Source organism: Pleurodeles waltl, chromosome 2_1 (assembly GCF_031143425.1).
Source record: "Pleurodeles waltl isolate 20211129_DDA chromosome 2_1, aPleWal1.hap1.20221129, whole genome shotgun sequence".
Lineage (NCBI taxonomy): Eukaryota > Metazoa > Chordata > Amphibia > Caudata > Salamandridae > Pleurodeles > Pleurodeles waltl.
Window position 1 is genome coordinate 685,140,738 of NC_090438.1, and position 16,196 is coordinate 685,156,933.

A 16,196-nucleotide genomic window follows, 5' to 3' on the forward strand; every position below is an offset into this window, starting at 1 on the left:
AGGCAATCCAAAATATAATTTTGTTTTTACTTATTCTTTTATTTATATTTAAAAAGAAATCACTCAAAAAAGACTTTGTAGGTCAGCTGTTTGACAGCAACTCTGTCAAATATACCTATTGCTAACCATTTACCATTTATTTATTTAATTGTTGTCAGCCTATCCGGCCATAACAATGATACACAATAAATATCAATCCATCACACGCAATAAAATCACATTAAATAAAACATTGTAAAAAAGAAAAACTATACTTGAGTTTTTGATTTTACGTGGCCCTAGGTGAATCCAATATGCCCTGCAATATCATAAAACTTGATTATTAGCCATAATTGGCATAAGACTCTTTACTTATTCTAAAAACATTATAGATCTAAAATTTAAATATCCTATTCTTGCACTAATCATTTGGGTTCTTGCGATACCTGCCAGCAGTATAATAATAACCCAGGACCTTGCCTGGTTTAATCAGCAACCTTCAGCGATGTCTCATACTAATGATAGCTAGGATAACACAAGTAATTATACTTAGGCCAACTGTGAGTACATTGATGAACGTAACTTCCACGCTTCCAATATATAAGTTGAAACCTTCGCCACAATATGTTTCTCATCTGATCGCATACAAAGCACTTCCGCCTCATTACATTTCCTGATCCCGTATGATCTAAAAAGCGGACGTAAGTACAATTTGCGGAGTTTAAGCGTAAAATGACATAATAAAAGGAAGTGGGATAATGTTTCTTGGCCACCATGAAGGCAAGGACAGCATTCTGATCCGCACTGTGGGACGGCTTGCCATCTGTTAGTCACCGCCATCACTGGTAATGTACCCATACGAAATTTAAAATAGAGAGCCCTTTTTTCTTCCGGATAGATGCAGTCTATGAAAATTGCTGGTTTAAGCTCTTGATTGAGCAAAATGTACCTCTTGAGTAAAGGGCTAAGTGTCTCACACATACTCTGAGTCTTTTGGTCCCAGTATGCCTTTTTAATGACAGATAAACTGGGCTTTCTGATTTTCCCTGGATGAAGCCAGAGGTCTTCTTGGCCAATAGCAACCAGGGTAGTTGAGATGTGTTTAAACCAAGGCAATTTTCGGTAATTTTGTAGCTTCATGATGTCCATGAGTGTATCTCTGTATGGTTTGAGTTCCTCTTTTGCCCAGATACGGATCCAATATCTTATCGGGGCCAGTGCAATGTAATCCTCGACCTTTCTCATTTGTAAATCAGTTCTCAACGCATTCATTGGTGCGGCAGTGCCTAAACAAAGTAATCGGCGTAGGAAGTTATTCTCAGTTACTTGTATTAATGGGGTCTTTCTAAATCCCCAAATCTCTGCGCTGTAAAGTGCTGCCGTCCTTGCTTTGGTTTTATAAGCAAGCAGTGCAGAACTCACAGAATGGTTGCCTGTGGCTTTAGCAAATCTAAGTACCGCTCCGGCGTGCTGGGCCAAGGAGATGTTACTTTTGTAGATTTGTGATTTCCATGTCTGTTTTTCGTCCAGTCTGCAACCCAGGTAGTCATAGGTGGTCACTCGAGCCAAGGGCTTGTTGTTTACCCTGAAGGTCGAGTGCATCGTTTGTTTTGGGTTGAGAATCATAAACTTTGTTTTCTCCTCATTAATTACCATGCTCCTTGAGGTGCAAAATGATTCGAAACCCCTAAGTAGACGATGCATTGCTATCTCTGTTCTTGCCAGTAATACAGCGTCGTCAGCAAAAAGCAGGATAGGTATACTTTCATTGGCTAGTTTTGGCACATCCAGATTTAATTCCCTCAGATCTTGGCTTACTTTATTTATATAACAGTTAAACAAGGTTGGGGCCAAAACACATCCTTGTTATACGCCACGCTGGATTGGAATTTCTGCTGTATAATCATTTCCCGTGGAATATCTAACCCTGGCAGTATTCCCTGTGTGCAGTAGAATTAACAGCCTTAGAATTTTCCCCTGTATGCCCATTTCTGACAATAACTGCCATAATATTTGGCGATTGACGCTGTCAAAAGCTGTTTGAAGATCCACAAAGACCAGATATAATGCACAATCTTTTAGGGTGGCGTATTTCGCGCAGATCATATTCAGCTTAAAAAGTTGATCTATTGTGCTTTGGCCTCTCCTAAAACCAGCTTGGTGTGTCGATATTAAATCTCCATCCTCCAGCCATTGATCTAAACGCAGCTGGATCAATTTGGCGAAGATTTTTCCAACACTGTCAAGCAGTGAGATAGGCCTATAGTTGCACACCAAGTCCCGAGGTCCTTTTTTGTGAATTGGGACAATTATTGATTTCTTCCAAGAGGTCGGAATTACCTCGTGGTGCCAAATACTGTTGAATATGCGTGTTAGAGCAGGCAGCCATAACGTTAACTGATTACGATAAACGTCTGAAGGTATGCCGTCTGGGCCTGCAGCCTTATACGGTTTTTGAAGGAGAATAACTTGTTTAATCTCTTTCTCGCTGAATTCCGGTGTCAGCTCCATTGCACGAGGGATAGAATGGGTTGCTTGCGTGGCATTTGTGCCAAGGAGTTCGTTTGGGACTAATTCATTCTGGGTTCCATTTGACGATCTAATAAACCTTTTTGATGATGCTACATAGGTCGTTTGAAGTGGAACTCCCTTGTTTGATCTTTGGTTACTACCTTCCAGTCCTTGGATGAGGCTGGTTGAGTTATTCATACTCCGGGATGCCGTCTTGGCCTCTTCCTGGTACAAGGCGGTAAAATGCTCTACCCAGAGTTGTGGGTTGATATTCAATTCTAGGTTCTTCGAAGGGCCTTCGCATCCCCATCTGACTATCTCCCAAAACTTTTTGCAGTTTCCTGCCGATATTGCCTGCAGGAGGGATTTCCAGAGCTTATGTGGAAATGTCTTCCTTTTATATCTTAGTAATTTTTTGTACTGTTGCCTGCATTCATAAAAGTATTGCTCATTATGGTTGTTCAGATGGCGATTCTTTAGTGCTTGCGATAGTGTCTTTTTTAGTTTCAAACACTCTTCATCGAACCAGCCCTCCATCGTATTAGGGTTAGTTTGGGGATGCTTAGTTCTTTCCTTTGTTGTTTGTAGTAGCAAGTTGTTAAAATTATCCAGTAGGGGTAAAGCTTCATTAACTGGTAGGTTTAATAATGTACTAAGTGATAGGAACCAGGTTTGACTAGGTACACTCAAATAGGGTTCGTCCACGTTCGACCTTAGTATGTTTTTCCTATTTGGTCTCATGGTTATTGCTAAGCAATTTCCGTTAAGTGGAAACTCAACCTTCCCCAGGCTTGCGTCCGGATGGATTATCTCCATTATCAATGGGTCGTGGTCACTCTCGATCCTGTCCCTTATTTCCATATCGATAACATAATGCCAGGCTTCGATGTTTATTGCCATATAGTCAATTATACTGTGTCTTTTTCCAGTTCGAAAGGTAGATTTAAAAGTTCTGTCTGAGTTGGTTCTTCCGTTTACTGTGCGAATTCCGCCTTCTATTAGTACTTCAAAGATTAGTTCCCCTTTTTTGGAATCTTGGCAATGTTGGATGAGGGGCGTTGGAATATTCCAAGCGTGATCTTCCTCTACTACTTGTTCATCCCAAAGAATAGAATGGGGTTTAGTGTTGAAATCGCCACATATTAGAAGAAGGGTTTTACAAAACTGAGGGGGACGGTTATTCGCGTGACCTAGTGTTGGGTTCCTCCAACCCTTAGATCTTTTATTTGAGATATGATCTTCGAGGAGCCGCACACCAGGCATGACTTGGGCCCGGCTAACGGGAGGGAGGTACACGTTTACTATTTCAAGTGACCACTCCTCATGTTTTACTGCAAGCGTCTGGATTTCCTTGCTTAATATGGCATGGGTTACAGCTGAGTTTCCCAATAGTGAAGTTCTGATCCAAGTGGTCAGACCTCCCGATGGTCTTCCTTTTTTTTGTTTGATAGCAGGTATGTAAAAAGTGGAAAACCCGTCTAGGTCAATGACGTTGGTAGACCAAGTTTCTTGGAAGCAGCTGATGTCTTGCTGTTTAATAAATTCAACCCAATCCTTATCTTCCATTTTGCTTTTTAGGCCTGCAATGTTCCAGCTTAAGATTTTTAATGTGGGACTAGTTCTATTTTTTATATTTGAGCTACCCATTTGTTGCTACAAATTTCTAGATGGTTGCTCTTCATCATTCTGCAACTGTGGGGGATTGCCCCTGCTGTTTCTAGGGGAGTTAACAGACAGGCAGAACCTCATATTACTCAGGTTAATCGTTCAGGGAGTTGTTGTTTGGAACTAATTGCTCCCTGTAGTATCGAACCAGTATTGCCTTCTGCCTCTTGCCTGCCCGACATATTTTGCTTTGGAGCTTTTTCAAGAAATATTGTTGGATATGGTTCCTTTTGTGGAATAGCAGTGGATATTCCCATGTCTTCATCGTGTTAGAACATTTTAGAATCTGTTCTACTATCCAAGGTGAAGCCCAGACTGTTTCTGTTGATTCCCCGTTCTCCGATTCTTTCCTTTGCATAAATCTTACTGAGAGGAGGTCTTTAGTTGTTACGTTCTGCAGAGCTGGCAAAGAATTGACCAAATGTAGGATGTTAGTCCTATTTAGAATGTCGTGACTTCCTCTTGAGGAGTACTCGGGAATAAATGTAATTGTGGCGTCAGGCTCTTTAATTATTTCAGTGCGAATCTTGGTTTGCCCGACACCTCCCTGTGACCATCTTCCTTGAGGTTGATTATCTTCCTTTGCTTTATTGTAAATAGTAGCTGCCCAACTAGTCAATGTTCGTTCTACCTGGCCTTTTTCCCTCCCGAGTTGCAACTCTTTGTTCCTAAGTTCATCGTAAGGTTGCCTTTGTGGAGGCCAATTATCCTTTTTTCCTTTAGTTTCCAAGTCAAGCACTGGACGCGGTGGAGCAGGTGGATCAGTAACCCACCCTGGCTGGCTACTAAAGTTGTGGTTTCCAGAGCTAGCCTGAGAGCAGTATTTTACTTTTGACCGAGGTGCGGGAACCGGGGCTATTGTATTATCCACGCACATGGTTTTTCTTGTACTTTGTTCGCTTCTTGTGCATTCTGGGCTCTCTGCCCTTCCGTTTTCACTTTTGCTATTTTCTTGTTCTACCCCCTCGATGATAAAGTTCAGAGACTGATGACGTTTTCCATTATGGACTCCTACTGTATTTGGATAATGCGCCTGAATTGAGTGTTCTCTTTTTATGGCTGGGAGGTGCTTATCAATGCCGGTACTTGATTTTGTTGTCTCTGGGCTCCATTTATGTTGTCCATTGACTAAGGGATCGTTTGCCTCATTGATCCCGTGATTTGAACCTGAGTCTTTTTCTGGTCTATTTCCTTTGTCTAAGTCGTACCCAGATGCTTGGTAGCCCCTAGGGCCAATGGGGATTCGGTTTATATGAGAATGGTGGGTGCAGCTTTTATCGCACAATAATCCAGGATTTTTATTTATAAAACTAATATCTTTGTCAGTTGGTTTCTCGAGACTCTCGGGCTTGATGCACTGATCTTTAGGCTGCTGTTGAGTAAACTCATCGCCTGTGTTCCTGATCTGCCCTGTTGGGCTTGCCTGTTTCGGCATATTTAAAGCCTTTTTTGCTGATACTTTGTTGTTTCCTCTAGCTTTTTTCCATGTGTATTTCCGTCTACTTGTTTGTTGATGCCCTTTACTCAGAGTCCTTTTTTCTACTGTATTTGAGATTTCGATTGCAGATACAGGACTTTTGTTGATTCTCTCCGTCTTGTCTATGTGGGTTTTTGCGTCTGGGCACTCGTCTCGTCCCGTGCCAAAGGGCCCTTCTTTGTCTTCACTATCTATTGGTCTTTCAGTTACTCTAGATTCTGTTTTTGCTGACTCGTGATTACACGCCTGTGTGTTATTGAGACTAGATTTGCAATCTTATATTATGTCTTTGATTACTTTCGGAACTTCCAGTAATTTTTCCAGCAGTGGGCCACAAACTTGCCTGTCCATCATGTCCATTTTTTCAGCCACTGCCTGGTGCAACAGATTTTCCCTTATTACACCCTCTACTAAGGCCATCCTATGATCTATGGTCTGTAATGAGTTAGTAAATTGTTTAGTTAGCTCAAGTTGATCATCAAATTTTTGAGACTGGACCATGATCGTTGTTGCAATTGAGTCCAATGTTGTGCATATAACTTTCATGATGCTTAAAATTGGTTGATCTAGTGAGGTATCGTCTCTATTTCCCCAGGTTTGCTCACTTTGCTCATTATTTGTCTGGCCTTCTGAGTTCTTATCGTCCTCTCCTCTATGACCTAGCATTATGCTGCCTTCCAAGAGGTTTAAATCTTCCAATGTTATACTGTTTAATTGGGGCTCTATACTACCAATTACGAAGTTGTCAGGCGAGGAGAGCTCCAGACTAAAAGAACTATGATCAAATCTGCTCAACGTTAGGTTTGTTTTTACAGTTTGGCTCCCATGGTGAAGCTGTGGTGTTGAGAGCTTATGTGAATATTTCTGCAATGATTGTTCTGTTTCAGGCCCCTTTGCATTTTGAAGGACTGTAGGTTCTAGTTTTAGATGAAGTAAAGGGAATATCAGTGGAGAGCTCCCAGAGTGTAGTGGTCCCATTTGGGCTTCCGGATGAGGTGATTCATTACTTTTTCTTTTTCTTTGTCTTTGTTCTTCCGAGAAACTGCCCCCTTCTGGGGAACTAATTGACCCCACTTTGCTACCCACAAAAGAGTTGTTCGTTCCACAGGGTAGTCGTGATGATCGGGCAGATCGCTGCTGGGATGAACAGGAATCCTGATGCCCAGTCTCTAAGAGCTCCAGCTCGCCCTCCACATTATTGTCACCTTTTTCCCCTGATGGCTGTGATGGGAGGTCGCAAGCTTTAAAGGTTTGCTTCTGCAGCCAATCAGTATTTAGATTTATATGGTTGTAATAGTTGGTAATAGTATTTATCTTTGATTTAATTTCCCTTGCTCCCCTGGCCCCACCTGAGCCCAGGTGCGCCGGTATATACTGCTGTTTCCTATGCAGAGGACTAACAGGGCCCCCCACCGTTTCACCTGCATTCAGTGATACATGCCCCATATCATCAGAGTCGGTATGGACTAGACGCATAGACAGCATAGACCCTGGTGCCGTTTCGGGTGTCCCTCCTGGTTTGCTTTCATCATTGGGAATCCCATTATGGGCGTCCTCTGCTGCTGCGGCCTCTGCTGTGACCACTCCTTGGGTTATAAATTCCCCTTGGGATAATTTAGTGGCTCTAGGGTCCAGGTCTTGCCCCAGATCTTGTAAGCTGTTGGGTTCCTGCTCTGGTCTTTGGGATTTCACTGGATAACTGAGTGCCTCGTTGGCCTCTCTTTCTTTCTTTGTTTTCCCTCTTGTTCCAACCATTTTTGAAGTCTTACTGTTTGAATGGATCAGCAACTTCAACAATTTCCGGGATCTGTAGGACGTTCTCTAGAATGTATAGAGCTTGACTTTGCTTGCTTTGCTGTGTGGTGACGCACAGTATGCACAGTACGCCGTACAAAAAGCGTGATGTCCGAATGATATCTGCCCCTCTAGCGCAGTTTAATATGTCAATTAATGGCCTCCTCTGGTTCTCTGGTTCTCTCTATCTGGCCCCTTCTGATCCTCTCTGTCTCTGTCTCTGTTGTAAAGGCGTCTACTTACGCCTACTTGCGCTACTTAAGCGTTGCTTATGCATTACTTTATGCGCTACTTTATGTGGCCCACTCTCGATCCACTCACGGCCACGACACTGGCCACAGGAGCCACTTAGGTCACTTAGGTCGCTTGAGTCGCTTAGGTCAGGTAATTTTCCTTAGGTCAGGTCAGGTCAGAGAAACTAAATATGGCTAGGTGCCGCTGTGGTGGCTACGGTGGCTGAAAACAACGGATACCCTCCTTGGCTCACCTCCTTGGCTCACCGCCTTGGCTCACCTAGTCCATATGGTAGCAGGGTAGGGCGGCAACCCCAAACTCTCCTCTGGTGCCCCTCTGGTGCCCCTCTGGTACTCCTCTGGTACTCCTCTAGTGCTCTGGTGCTCTGGTGCTCTGGGACTCAGGGACTCTGGGACTCCGGTACTCCTCTGGTGCTCTTTCTGGCTTCTGGCTTTTCCTTGTGCCCAGACCACGCCGTAGTCCGCACCGTTACAGCGAGCCGGCGCAACTGGGGGCCCCCAGAGGCGCTGGTGAAGAAACAGGCAGCAGTCCTGGTCACGCCTGCCTGCTCACGGAAGCTCACGGGAACTGCTCTCCCCGAGCCAGCAGCTACAGCCCCCGGACCATGCACCTCGGAGCGGAGCAGCAGCCCCCGACTGCGCCCGCCACAGAAGCAGCTCACCCGGCTTTTCCGGCTTCCCGAGCTGTCTTCCGCGGCTGTTTTTCCCCTGCTAGCAGCGGCAGACACCTGCTAGCGGCGGCGGCAGCAAGCCGTGTGCCGGACGCCGCGCACCTCGCACTCGCACTCGTGGTGAGCAGCCGCGACGCGAGCCACCCGGCACCAGCGTCGACCAGCGTCGTGTGTCGAACTCCTCTCTCCTCCTCTCTCGTCTCGTCTCGTCTCGTCTCTCAATGGATCTCTCTATCTGAGATCTGGTCTAAGATCTGTTGCGGTTTGTGGCAAACTCCTATTGCTAACAGTACCCATGGAGTGGGCTGTGGGTCTGCCCCTTTCACTGCTATTGGCTGCTTGAGTGTATCCCGCTGATTCAACTCGACAGCTTTTCTTGATCTACATGAGGGTGTACTTTAAACCTATTGCCTGTCTGCTCCCGCTCGTAGCCTCCCATCTGTCTTGTTCTAATGTGCTAAAGTGTTAGCACAATAATATCAGACTTACTTACTTGGCTTATTTATGTTTTGACCTAAGCACCATTAAGGAGAAGCCGCTGCCTTGGTTTTACAGAACTGAGATCTACCATGTGGTATATAATATGTTTTGCCCCATACATTCGAAGAGTGCTTCACACCACAGTGCTTATAGTTGAAATCCGTGCAAATTGCTCCTAGTGTATGCAGATGATGCACCCATGTGATTTATAACTTCATTCAGTTATATTATTACCTATCTGGAAATTGTGACTTTCCTCAAAAGCTGTACTAGATGACTTTCATCTACAAGAAAGTCAATATTCTGCTAACAATATTTTAGGGTATTTGGGTGATTATTATTATTTATATCATTGGCTGTACGTTTTGTAGCAGTACCTGTGCTATTTCTAACGTAAAAGATTTCTTTAACATTTTAGCAACCTTTCAAAATTATTGATACATTTGTAAAACCGTTGGAAGATGATGAATCTTGTTTTTATTCCGGCCAAACGGCATTATGTGAAGTTGAGTTTACTACTTGGTTAATGATTTCACAAGCATCTGGGCACCATCTTTGTAATTATACTATGTGTGTCCAAATGACATAAGATTCTTAAGAAGTAGACTGATTTAAACATTACATTTCAGTGACAATAACACAGATCTTAGGTACACACTGCAGTCCATTTAATGTACTAGAGTTGTAAATGGTTGTATCTGTATTAAGCATTTCCTATTTACAAACACATATTTGCCCTGGTCCAGGATTTGGTTCGCAGATATCGTTTTTATATAGTCTTTCTTAGCTAAAAGATCTTGTGATCACCAATCCTGAATGATACACAGACGTCTCATAAATCCAGAGCCCCTTTGCTCTCTACACCTTTCTCCATCCTGTGATCATTCAAATTATTCAACAAGTCGGGCTGTGTTTTTCTGCCTACCAGAAGCCTGGCTGTACCTCAACACAAATGTTATGTTCTTTTGCATTTTTTGTGGGTGATCTTCACACTTCCTTCTAGGCCTTTTTTAGGAATTAGACACACCGCACCTGTCTATAATTGACAAGGCCAACCGATTTAAAAAGGTGTCACGTAAGGGGCTTTAAATTCTTAGAAAGTCCATCTAGGTGAAAGTATAGCGTTAATTTTCTATGCACAGTGCCCACTGATTTTGCAATTTGAAATATTTCCTTTAGCGTCTTCGCAGGTATAAAATCGTCTGGTTAGCCAGGGCTTTTACTCTACTTTATAACTTTATTTGTCCTATCATGTGCCCCACAGACAAATATGTATATCTTACTTTAGTGGCACACTTGTGCCCTAGTACTACGGAGCTAAAACTCACTATTAATAGAAAGTCCAACATTTAGAACTGCCACTGCCCAAAAAACAATGTTTACCCGGAGCAAAAACTTCTGCACGGAACTCTCTGCTCCACACAATAAGAACTCTCCTTCACTTACTGCTGTCATAAGACAGCTCAAAGCAAACTTATTCAGAGGGTTTGAAACATAGCATTAACCTGTTTACTCTAGGGTTGCTACTCTGGAAAATTATCTTCAGATTTCCACAGTGTTGATGAACGTTACCCTTCCCTTCACTTTGATGTAACCCTGCTTTTTTTCTGGCAAGTGTCCTAAAAACTGTTGTTGCAGGTACACGTAGAGGTCAAATTGGGTGGGATCTGAGGGGCACAGTGTATGTTGAAAGACAGCCATCGGGGCTGGTTAATTCCAACATTTGAGATGTCTCAATTGATGAAGAATGGAGGAGGTCTCCAGTGCTGTGAAGCAGACGGAGGAGCAGATAGCTGAACAAGAAACAAACCTTCTCACCTGGGTGGCTGTGGCCTGAAAGGAGTGTAAACGTGTGCAATTGGTAATATGCAAAAGTGAAGGCCTCTTGGAAGGCAGTATTTGCTTTAAATGGTGGAGTCACTTGAAGCTTTGTGATCAAAAGATTTATTCTTTTTGAGGGATATTGTGATGGTGTGATGAGCTGAGCTATGGAGTACATGGTTTTAATGTACAGCTCTCAAAAATGTTTCTACTAAGTATGGTTTGCATATTACTGAGATATTTTGGAAGCACTTTTTATCTTAAACCTAATTCATTTTGCACATTTTGTGAAAGCCTATCTTAGGCTGTGTGTAATTCAAGTTTAAAATAATGACTTAGATATTCACAGTGATTATGTGCTGGAAGGCGGGGAACTCTTAGCACTAAAGTTACACAAGTCACTCTTCTCCACTGCACCAACCAGGTTTTGGTTCTGTGGCTATCTGGTCCCACACAGACATCTGAAGTAATTGCATTAACGAATACCATGACGTAAAATAATGCCTCTCTCGCTGAAAGTTTACTTTGCATTTATTTTTCATTTAAGGTTGCATTATTTTAGATGAAGCTAGTTGAAGGTAAAAGACCAACAAAATAGAGTATTTTCTTCTTTTTAGCCATGCCCTTTCTCCCGCACCATGCTCATTGCCCCTCCCTTACTGCACTCAGGATCGCTGTTGACATTCTTTTTTTTAATACACTTCGACCTCTGGCTGCACCACATAAATGCAGAAATAATAACAAAAAGATAAAGAGACTGAAGACAGATATTAACTTTCGTGGAAGTCTTGGCCAGTCTGCTGGCTGGTAAAAAGAAGTCCCAGCTCACAAGTGTGTTGCAGCCTTATTGGCAAAAAAAAAAAATCTTCCTTCACAATTGCAGGTCTTGCAATGTAGACCTGAGCATTGTCGTCAATTGCAAATTCCTCTTGCAATAACTTTTATTAGCCAGATTTTCCTTTTCACTTAAGTTGTACATAACGTTTTATAAGTGACATTATTGGCATTTTGTGGTATTTTTGTTTTTTTACATAATGGCCGATTCATCCTATTTTTGTCACTAGTCTTCTTTTCCATTTTTCCCTGTTTTTCCGTGCTTTCATTAACTGCTAAACCATTGTCCTTTATTGTTGACACTTATTTATTGTTTTTTTTTAGCATAGCTAATTATTTACAGCTTCACTTCTAGGGTTTCTCAAGCTATAATGTATTTCAGTGTATCCATCAAGCTTATACACTGTTCTACTAGGCAGTTTCAATTATTTACAAACATAATTTTCATAATTGGTATCTTAATATCTTTCTACGTCTTGGCTCGCACAATTTGAGGTTGGATGCTAAGTGGGATTGGTAGATGGTCTCTCATAACATTATGGGGGTCATTCTGACCTTGGCGGTCCATGACCGCCATGGCGGAGTGCGGCGGTAGCACAGCCAACGGGCTGGCGGTGCTTCCTGGGTGATTCTGACCGCGGCGGTAAAGCCGCGGTCGGAAAAGGGAAGCCGGCGGTTTCCCGGCAGTTTCCCGCTGGCCCAGGGAACCCGCCATGGCGGCGCTGCTTGCAGCACCGCCATGGGGATTCCGACCGCCTTCCCGCCAGCCTGTTTCTGGCGGTGTCCACCGCCGGAACCAGGATGGCGGGAACGGGTGCCGTGGGGCCCCTGGGGGCCCCTGCACTGCCCATGCCACTGGCATGGCCAGTGCAGGGGCCCCCTAACAGGGCCCCACAAAGATTTTCACTGTCTGCTTGGCAGACAGTGAAAATCGCGACGGGTGCCACTGCACCCGTCGCACCCCTTCAACACCGCCAGCTCCATTCCGAGCCGGCTTCATTGTTGAAGGGGTTGTCCCGCTGGGCCGGCCGGCGGTCTTCTGGCGGTCGCCCGCCGGCCCAGCGGGAAAGCTGGAATGACCGCCGCGGTCTTTTGACCGCGGCGCGGTCTTTCGGCGGGAACCGCTTGGTGGGCGGCGACCGCCGACCGCCGCGGTCAGAATGACCGCCTATGTGTTTGCATCATGACTTGCTAAGTCAAATTCATATTAATATCATTAATATAAAAATGATTGAGATTTTTCAGGCGAAATTCAAGATGGAAAACCTTCTACATCAACATTTTCAAGCCCAGTCACATATATTTAAGTCATATGGATATCTCTAGGGTAGTACTATTTAATTGCATTCTTGCACTCCCTGATATCATTTTGCAGCCTGCTCCGGCTTTTTTGTTTGGTATGGTTGATATTTTTCAGTCAACTTTATAGATATGTGTTACCATTCCTTCTTTCTGGGTTTCCAGAAAGGCAACACACTTGTCCTCCTGATTGCACACCAATCGAAACTTGAGAGATCCAGTCTGTTTTACCTATCCACATTTGGGTATGGTTCGGTACGAAGAAAATATTGCCTTAATATTTACTAGAAGATAGAGTTCAGACCTCACCTTGACAGGGCAGACAGAAGAGCATTAAGCAATGAGTAGTTATTTTTATTGGTTCGACTTTCCAATAAGAAATAAATGGAAAGGACTTGTGAAAAGGTTACCATTATGCTTGACCTACCACCATCCTGCATACATTGATATAGTTCATTCCACAAAGTAAACTACCTCCTTACAGGGAGGTGAGAAGATGGGATTCCCGTATACTAAGGATAGAATCAGTAAGATGGGCCAACGATCACTGAACTTGTGCCCTCACAGGGGACGAAGGGAGAGACTGAACCATTTTCCTAAAGGCTGGAAATCACCTTCTGGTTGAGTTGTGAGGCAATAGGACACGTGAATAGACACAAAGGGCCAGGCAAGCCAGTGGACCTCGGTTTCCCTTCTTACATCATAATTCCAGGCTAAAGTTGCCAACTAATCATGCCACATGATGACAATCTGAATTCACTACAGAATTCCATGTGAAACGAGCATCAGCTTAGATGCCTACTGACACTGTGGTGAGCAAGATGGGGAAGATGTGAGGGCATGGGGCATGGCAAAAGGGGGATGGAGTAAAGGGAGATGCCGGAAAAGGGGACACTGGAACAGGAAGAGAAAACATGAGCAAAACAGGGGCACTGGTGCAGCGAGACACCAGACAAGGAAGACATGGGACACACAGAGAGATGGGAACAGGAAGGGGCTATGATCAAGATATAGAGAGACAGAGGAAGCTCTGGCCGTGGGAGACAAGGAATTAGAAAATACAGAGCTGCAGACTGAAGAGTGCACTTACCGGAGTTTGGCTGAAATGTCTGCAGAGGTTTCCCACAGGGTGGACTTGTAACTGCAGATGACTCTGACCACTTTTAGACCATTTGTTTGAGCGTTAGCAAGGAACCAGCCATCCACCACACCCGCTTTACAAGGCAACGCAGAACCAGGAGACGACGCCCATTAAACTCATAAGGTTCAATAGAAGATCCCCAGGTCCGCCCTCCTCCACTACACTGCCCCAGGGCAGATAAAGCCTAAGTATGACAAATACCAATCTCCCTAGGGTGTGGGGGGGACACTACGATCACTCGTTACTAAGCCACCTCCAGTGAGAAAACCCAACAATGTTCAGACCGTAGTTTCCAGTCGGAGACCGCCACCATCCCCACAGGCAGAGAAATCATTGTTCTCATAGCCTCATTATTTACTAATTGATATATTGCTTCAATCCCTAGACAACCAAGTGCTGTAACCGGAAGATGTGAAAAACTCTGTAAAAACCCTGAAACTAAATATAACTTAACCAGATAAATGTAGGTAGGCAAATCTAATGTGCTAATTATCACATGAACACCTTTTTGTCATTTGCCACTTTGCTTCTTGACAATTTCCACTGGCCATATTCAATACAAGCCTTCTGTACTACTTTACTGTACATTTATCTTTTTTCCTATTTTATCTATTTTCGTGTGTTTGTTCTGCTGGAAATTAATAAGGGTATAAGGAGTTAAGCAGCCATCATCTGAACTTGAACCAAATGCACTGAGGCATACGTTCATAAATATTGCAGAGGTTTATGTTGTTCTTTTCAGTATTAGCGTAGTCTTAGCGTAGTGACACTATGTTGCCACTAGGAGGAAACATCTGCATTGTTAGTACAAGAGTAGAACTAAAGGCAGGAACTGGTTAGGAGCTTCACTTTACAGTCTGTTTCCAAAGAGAACCTCCATTGCTGTTTGCTGTGACCATGGTGTACTGCTCATGTTTTATACAAACATAAGGTCAACAAGAAAAGAAAGACTGCGGTCTGGCATTCGTGTCGCATAAAACATTTTTCAGTGAATTAACATACTGTACAGGCAGCACATTCTCCTGAGACATGCAACAGCGTACACGCAGACCAGCGTATGGCTGTAAAACTGGAAAACAAACACACAAAAGCAGGAGAGCAGAACTTTCTATTTGTTATCAGTTGAGCCACTGAAATGAAAGAAATGACTCAAAGGCAGACAACAAATACACCTCTTTAGCGTGAGAAGGTTAAGGCGCAGGATGGGGCTGCCTTTCCATTATCTTTAAATATTAGATGTAAACAAATTCACTAATTCATGGGGGGTTTCTGTTTTTTTTCGTGTGGAAAACAGGATACATATTTTCGATATACTCTTTGTTGCGTTTTTATTTGCACATTTGTGTTGCATTTTTAGGTCTGACTTTAGCCAAGAATTTTGGATTTTACGAAAATGATATGAATAAAATCAAGTACTCTTCATCCATTCGTCTGTTATTCTGTCATTCACGTTTTCTGCCAAAATGCAGAGAACTTAGAAATGCTTTGGTATTAACCGTTACAAAAAAACAAGCTGAAAAATAAGACTCTGTTCAATGTCTGCTTCTGTAACATCAAGAAGAGATGTTCCTGAGTAATTAAAGTAGATCGTGGGATACTTACAACAAAATGCTCAAACAACAAGAATTGGCAAAGCCAGTAGTTCTGTCATTTGCTGCCTGTCTTTAGCTTTGTCAATGCTTGTTTGTTCTGTCATGGGTTTTGCAAAACGTTATTGTTTGAGAAGATGTTGGGCCCTTGCCAATTCAATAAAAAAACATTGCAAAAAGGAAAAATATTTTTGGTCTTAAAAAGATCTTATGATAATAACAGGCGCTGCCAACGTGTGGATGTGCTCCTCCTGAAAGGGCAGAATGCTGTCACTCAGTGAAGTTAATCAGTGGCTTAAGTGGGCTGACCTGTTAACATGCTGTATGCTGTACTGAGCACAAGAAACATCTGAGTGATACAATAACAGACCAAGGGACCTAGAGGGCAAGCTGAAAGCTCATGTAAGTAACCAAATGAATCTTAATCGTACTTTCAGGCTAAGATTTTTAGCTAGATATGCATTTGCTAATACTTAGAGCTGCACCAATATTTCCTCTTGTTCAGAGTATGTGAAAGCATTCTTCATGTTTCGGCGTGCTTTCTAATTTCCAGACGTCAGGGGCTATTTTGTGCTGCAAGTAAATTTTTTTTTACATTTCTCATAATCACAATATCGGTCCATATTGAGGTTACAGTTAACTCATAAACGCTGTATGTTTGGCCTAGAGATAGCCTTACGT

The 16,196-nt window shown here is 43.2% G+C and overlaps 1 protein-coding gene across 7 annotated transcripts in view; it reads left to right on the top strand.

The window, feature by feature from the left end:
• The window catches only part of COBL (cordon-bleu WH2 repeat protein), an 890,550-nt gene that overhangs the window by 293,370 nt on the left and 580,984 nt on the right, over nucleotides 1-16,196 (top strand). The window contains exon 1 of one of the 7 annotated variants that reach the window (XM_069216742.1): nucleotides 15,840-15,917. The exons of the other annotated variants lie outside the window; for them this stretch is intronic. The gene's annotated coding sequence lies outside the window, so the exon portion shown is untranslated. Of the gene's footprint in view, nucleotides 1-15,839; nucleotides 15,918-16,196 lie in introns of those variants that run through there. 7 annotated transcript variants of the gene reach the window in all.